At 37.1% G+C, this 7,871-nt stretch overlaps 1 pseudogene; it reads left to right on the plus strand.

Moving 5' to 3' along the window:
• Nucleotides 1-276: 276 nt before the first annotated feature.
• On the plus strand, nt 277-579 carry LOC145689336 (protein GVQW3 pseudogene; annotated as a pseudogene).
• The last annotated feature ends 7,292 nt before the right edge of the window (nt 580-7,871 follow it).

Here is a 7,871-nt window from a genome sequence, read left to right on the forward strand (position 1 = left end):
TTAGAAATGACTAAAACTGAATAGTTTACATCGCTCATCTCAAAATACGTCTATCAGATTAAACTTACAAGAAATGGCAAAAATCAGTGAAATTTGGCGTTATACTAAGCATTGTTTGGTGGGGAGAAAGCGAGCATCCCCAGTGGTGATACTTCAGTTGATTTCTTTGGGGAAGAACAAAATGTGATTGAGGGGGAAAATCCCCCTCAATCTCCGGTAATTCGCACCCTGAGTTAGAGTTTTAAGAGTGCGGTTTGTTTAGCCCCCGTCACAACAATGGAAGCACGTAATATTGAGCAGCACTATCCAATCTTCTTATGTGTGAAACTTGGTGAGACTGACGCGGTAACGTACCGGAAGCTTCAGCAGGCCTTTGGGAAAGGCAGAACAAAAATCGAAACTGAACACCACAGTAGGCGACCCACAACGACACGACAGGAAGAGAACTCAGACAAGGTGATGGAACTTCTGCGAGCGAATAGACGATTAACCGTGAAAATGATTGCGAATGAACTGAACATGAATCGACAAAGAGTGCGTCTGATATTAACTGTAAATTTGGGAATGCTAAAACTGTGAGCCAAACTGATTCCGAAAAATCTCACACAGCAACAAAAAGACGACCGGAAGACTGTTGATTTTTGTTCGACCAAGTGGAATCTAACCCGGATTTACTGAACAGAGTTGTCACTGATGATGAAACCTGGTGTTTTCAATGACACCAAACGAAACGTCAAAGTGCGCAATGGTGTTCGAAAGATTCACCACGACCAAAAAAAAGGCCGCATGTCGAAGTGGAAGGTGAAATGCATGGTTTTGTGCTTTTTTGACTCCAGGGGAATTGTCCATAACGAGTAGGTACCTACAGGACAGACAGTAAATAAACATTTCTAAATAGAAATTCTCGAAAGATTTCGGAAACACGTCCGTCGTGTCCTTTCAGGTATTGCTGACAACTTGATTCTCCATCACGATAATGCACTAGCCCATACTGCCTTGTCTGCTGGGCAGTTTTTGACTTCAAAAATTGATTACAGTGCTGCCACACCCTCCATATTCACTGGATATCGCCCCCGTGTGATTTTTTCTATTCCCAAAGGTGAAAGCAGTTCTTAAAGGACACCATTTTGAAACAGAAAGAGACATTTAAACAGCTGTAACACGTGCTTTGGCAGGCATCCCAAAAGATGACTTCCAGAGATGATTCCAACAATGGAAATGCCGATGGAGTAAGTGTGTGGAGGCACAAGGGGGGTACTTTGAAGGTGACCACATTGTGGTTGGTTAAAAATCTATGTAATATTTTTACAATTCTCGTTACTTTATTCTCAAACACACACACACACACACACACACACACACACATATATATATATATATATATATATATATATATATATATATATATATATATATATATATATGAAAATATAAATGAAAGTATCTGATGTTGTGTCTTCATTACTCTTTAAATATAAATTCAACCATGCAACTTGAGAGAAGAGGAGATATAAAAATGACGAAAATGAATAATCCATATTGTCGAATTCATAGTTCTTGATGTCGCTGAGTTGAACAATGACTTTTTCGATCCCCTTTATATCTAAATTCAGCCCCGGAACTTGGGCATGAAAAAATATCAATATTAGTGTCAAATCCATAGTTTTCGGCGTCGCTTAGATGAACACTGACATTTCCGATTCCGTTTAGGTCCAAATTCAGCCATGCTACTTAAGAAACGGGGAGGAAGGAGATAAATAGAAATGATTTTAAAAAAATACCAATATCAGTGTCAAATATGGGAGAGTGACAGTTTTGGGAGAAGCTGAAATGAAGAGTGATACATCCAATTGAATGACACGCAACATGCAGGAGGGGCTATATAAAAATCGAAAATTACCCATATTAGTGCTCAGTCCATAGTTTCTGTAGTCGGGGAGATGAAAACATTTTTTCTTTGCCGTTTAAATCCAAATTCAGCCCAGCAATACATATAATGATCGAAAATGACCAACACCAGAGAGCGCTTTAGTAATAATAAAACGCAACTGACTAACGGAACATATTACTATTTACTTAAGTTAACTCAGCAAAGAGGGTAATTGATGCTAGTATATTACTATCTTTTATCAGAATTAGACCTTACAGAATTTACTATAATTACTAAAGTCGTAAGCACATTTCTATTATTCGTCTTCTTACCTTCGCTTTACAGCCACTGATTGTTGAGGAAAACCAACTTTAATGGGTTTAGTTTGAAGAGAACAAATCGATCTTCATTCCACGGTTCCGTGAACCGTTTCTACGTGTTGAAATCGATCTTAGATATCATCAAAGGTCCTTTGAAGAACATGATAAAGGCAGTACCTATTATGGATATTCATGAATTATTTTTGTCGTATGATAATATCTGGAAATATTATTACCAGTATATAGTACCTGAGTATTGCATGATATACAGACCAAAAAGTTAGATTTTCGTTCCCTATTGTCTCCCTGTAAGATTATAAAACAAATTACTTATTTTATACGTACAAAAACATTTATAGAGTGTTTTCGTGTATCAATAAACACAAAGAAAGAGCAGACTAAATCAATTGAAATTAGGTCACATATTGTTTTTTTTATATATATACAGAGTGTTTCTGGAGCAACCAAAAAGTAATTATTTTTATCATTCTCACGTCAATATAATAAGTAAGTAAAACTGCGCAATTACGCGTTTCAATTGCCCATTTTGATCACAAGCTCATAATTACGTAGGTAAGGACACACGAGAATTGGTTCAAGCCAATTTCAAACATGATATCGACAACTAAGTAGGAAATATCCGTATCAACCATTCTGCCATCACAAAATCTGATGTGGAGGAAGTGCACCCAAATTTCCGCTTCCCATATAATTCAATGTCTCTTCGACAAAATTTCAAAATCTTTTTAACTTTTTCAAGTTTGCAGGTGGACTTCATGGTGATCAGCTCGGTCTCATTGTTTCTTCAACAACAGCTCAACTTAGAAATTCCTCTTAAGCATTTCAGATATGCAATATGTTAAATATACAAATATGTCAACGTATTTCAATTACGCATATCCAATAGCTGAAAATTAAACAAACAGTTCTGTAACACGAAATTTTATCTAATTTTTGGCGCTTTAAATTAACAGTTATTTGATGTATCGGAGAAACGTTGTTTTAATGTTATTTCACTAGGGGATTTTCCTGCACATCATACATTCCAGGCTTACTCGGATTCATTTCTAGTAGAAATATAATATAATGATCCGGATGATCATATTTAATATGTTCAACCAAGATACCCTTAAATACGAGACACACTCACTTTAGCTGGAGCTTAGTATTCTTAATGAGGCGCCCACTAGAGTTCCTATCTATAAACATGCTTTCGCTCATTAACTTTCATCGAACTTTGCTCGTTTGAACTCCTAATTTATCTCGTTTTATCAATTTACAATGCCTGTGCTAAGACGTGTCCATGTCCAAGTATTAAACTCGAGGTCCATTGATCATGTCCTTGAGAGAATATAAAACTGACCATTATTTAAAATGAAATTAAAAAATGATCTATGTCCAACTCATCCAAATCTCTGAGAACGTAGTGGATGATCCGCATCGTCAAGGGAACCTTCGTAATACGTATTGATCTTCATGCACTACAGACTTTCTTTTTTCTCGTTTTCTCTTCGAAGTTTATTACTAAGCTATCCCCCTTTATATATTCCATTCTCAGTGTAATAGTTGTTCGTTTATAGTTGTTAGAAGTTCATAGCTCAGAGCATTTTAATAGTGATAATTCTGAATGTATTACTTGTACTATCAAAATTCAACGTATTATTGGACCATTTAAGCCGGTATTTGTGTACCACATATAGCTGACGGTTCTCTGCATTACTTACCAAATAAAGCAGTAACATTGAATAAATATCTGTTACACAAGAAAAACATATCTCGAATCAACACAATCGCTATATAGGGAGCCGCGGTGGCTCAATGATAGAGCGTTCACCTCTGGTGCATGGGGTCTTGGGTTCAAAACCTGTTCAAGTCAAGTGAACTCTGTGGTGGACAAACACAGTGTGCGTGGGATTTCTCGGGGTTTCTCCCGTTTCCTCCCACTTTCTTCATTCAACCATTTAATTTATCTCTCATCACCACCGTCTCCTTTAGCCTAACCGGCATTAAAGTGGGAGGTAAAACTCAAAGATTTCATTTCATTTGATTTTACAATCGCTATATGTCAGGCAAATAATGATCAAATTTGGCATCAGTTTGTTACTACTTAAACTCCATTGCCGTTTGCAGTGAAGTCTTGGAATGCTGGTCTCTTAAACCAACCTTCTGACGTGATTAGATGTACTTTTAATAACTCTGCACTGGCATTGGTTTATATATAATTCCCAGCACTACTTCTAAAACGATATATTTTTTAAGGGAGGGTGAAGGCGTGTTCCTCAGCTGCTCACAATCCCTGCGATGTGTGATATCAAGTGCTTCTTACTTGTTGCTTATGAAACTCCAGAGAGCATTGTCTGGTGGTTCCAGATCGGGACTTCTTGGAGGCCAGGCAAAGGCAACTGGTCAAGATGCACAACCTCTTCGAAACCCGCGGCCAGGAAACGTCTGATTCAGGTAAATGCGCACGTTAATCGCAAAGTGCGGTTGTGCTCCAACCTGCTGTATCACAACATGTCTTTGAAACCATTTTCTTCCAGTTGAGATACCAACCACTCATTAAGAATCTCCAGCTAAAGATGTTCATTAACATTTTCTTTGAAAAAGTAAGGCCCAAAAATGTGTGTTGCATTCATTCCAGCCCACACTATCATGTGTGTTGGGTTTCTCTCCATCTCTTTGTAAAGCCGGGTTTTTCTTACACTACATTACAACGTTCGGAGAATGCATACTCTTGTAGATAGCACATTCGTCTGTGAAGAGGATACACCACGGGATCGTTTGGAAGGCGACGCTTTAAGGAGAGTTCTGCATGCCTGTTTCCACGCATCCATGTCTGCGTCACTCAGTTAATTCACAGGGATTGGATGGTAAAATCTTCAATTTTTGATCTTCTTATATGTGCCTCATCATGGTGGTCCGAGGAATATCAAGCTCCGAAGATCTTTTACGTGTTAATTTTCAAGGCGACTGCTGCACAGACGCTTTCACTTCACGGCCCGTTTACCTCCGTTTTATTGGTCGACAACCTCGCGAAAGGTTTTTCACAATGCCCATTGCATGTTTTCCTCACCCCAACATTATCGCTTTTCTTGGTGGATTAATACCAAAGCGATGTGTGAATTTCGTTTTAACACTTTACATGTTGTCACCTGTGTAACGCCTTTCGTAAAACCAAACAGGAACAACTAATCTTTGTTCAATGCTATATGGGCTTTGATCACACATCGTTGATTATTCCAAAGTCACTGCAAATAAATATTACCAAGCGGAAAACGGCAGAAAACTAATGAACATGGATAGCAATGTTCCCAGACAATGCCAAGCAATGTTACCAAACAAATGTGAGTAAAATCTAAAACCGTCAGAAAACGTTAATTAGAGGCACGCTCACTTTCGGATCACGATATATATATATATATATATATATATATATATATATATATATATATATATATATATATATCGTGATCCGCATATATATAAAGATTGCCTTTTTACTATATCTTTCTCCGCATTTAATAGTTTATTCACCTTGTTCTATAAACTACTCCAACATCGTCTCCGTCTCTCTGTCAAATGGTAACACAAAATTTCTGTAAACCGCACCACAAAAGTAAAATCCAAAAGGGGAAGTCACTATTGAAGCGCTGGACTTTTAGCAAAGTTGGGTTGAAATAGTAACACCACATTTTAATATGCATGTTGGTACGAGTTCCTCCACATTCGCACGTTAAGATAAAATATGTGTACTCTTTTCCTTTTTTTTCACTGACGAGGGAATCTATCCAAGTGTAACTCTGACTTCGAGTCGGGACTAAGGCCGTTGGATACCTTGTTCCAAAAGAACATGAAATCCAATGAAATGGTTATTCTATGGTCCATTGGTCATTCGAAATCACACTTATACTTGGATAAGGTTCGTTGTGCGACACTGTGAGAGACTGAAGCAATTCGCTTTACTTCAATACCTTGCACTTTTAAACGTGATTTTCTGTTTTGCTATTGTCGCAACTTAACGAATTTTGAAGCGCATTCATAGATTGTCTGATGTATGTTGTATTGACATTTTGACCAGTTGATCGTTTGTACAGGGTTATCGTAGAGAGTTGAGATTTGTTCTATCTTCTTTTATTTAACAATAGCTTTCATACAATATGTACTTGACCCCTCGGTTCCATTTGCATATTTTGAGTTGGACCCCGCCTGGGACCCTGCGAGTGCCCCGAGAACAAAAATTTTTCATTCAAAAGGTGCTGTGCTCCCCTCACTAATTTGATATGTATTCACTGAGTTTCCTTACTCGACCATTTCCGAAAAATCTGACTTTATAATGAATAGTATGGAGCTCAATTTCTAACTTTCCACGTTTATATTTCCGCAACGGTTGCGATCAAGGTTGTATTACTTTTCTTGTTATGTTCTTTTGGGACAAGGTATCCAACGGCCATAGTCTCGACTCGAAGTCAGAGTTACACTTGGATATGTTCCCTCGTTAGTGTATTTTCCGTTTACACACAGACTAATATGGTTTATCATGAGTCAATTTTTTTATGTGGCAAATTGTACTGCTTTTAAACCACCATACCAATATGACCGAACAGAAACGTGGTAACATTTTGGTTTCCCAATATCCGGATTATTGTTGTTTTCATAAGGACGTCAGTGAAAGGCCAGTATTTCGGTAACGAAAATTAAAATGGGCAACATATAGTACTCATGTTACAAAATGCCAAAAATGTGATAAATTAGATTCAATAAGACAACTTAAGGTTTTCAACCTCTAGCCACAATTAAAAATTGAATAATCTATTAAAATTAATTAGATATCGTGAAAAAGCTAAACCAATAAAAAATTAAATCAGTGAAACCTCTGAATAATGAACACCAATGGGACATGAATTTTGTCCCTTACTGATAGGTGTAGGTTACAAAAATTTAATTTTTCACAACGGTAATTATACCCAGTAATATACAGAAAATACATTATTATGAGCGTAAATACGTAAAATTCAATATGAAAATAGGGTATTTAGTACGTATTTGAATTACTGGGAGGGATGAAGGAGAGATTCGTTTCGTAAAACAATATTATTGCATGCATGGGAGGGGGAGTTTTTCATTTATTTCAAATTCTCAGAACATTCCCAAAAGATGTTAGGAAGCAACTAACCAGGTAAAGTTCTTTGTTTAGCGAAAAAGGCATACTTTTCCTCTACAAGTGTAACAAAACTCATTAGCAAGTGTCCTCTGAGAATTGACGCGGTATTATTCGTTGACGGAATCGATAAAAGATAAGTTATTGGGATTGTATATGTTTATTGACCTAAAATAAAGCCGGAAAAACTCCAACCCAGACTTGTTCCTGTATCATAAGTAAAAGAAAAATGTTGCTTTCCCCCCCAAAAAAAAAAGTACGAGAGGAAACATTCCTCTTTGAGAATGTTATTGTAAAACAATCAATCTTTGTTTTGTTATCTATGAAATTGTCGGGAAACATGCAACGCCCAGAGGAAAAAGGACTAATAGGAAAGGGAAGATCTTTCACATGGAATTCTTGGTCATACAACTAACCCTGTATGAGTGTTATTGCTTATTGAAGGTTTTCTGGGATTTCCAGAAGAAAACAGTTTATTGCGGGCAGGCAAAATAAGAAGAATTTCAAGTTCAGCTTGAAACTG

This window comes from Thermobia domestica, chromosome 7, assembly GCF_964235325.1.
Source record: "Thermobia domestica chromosome 7, izTheDome1.hap1.1, whole genome shotgun sequence".
NCBI lineage: Eukaryota > Metazoa > Arthropoda > Insecta > Zygentoma > Lepismatidae > Thermobia > Thermobia domestica.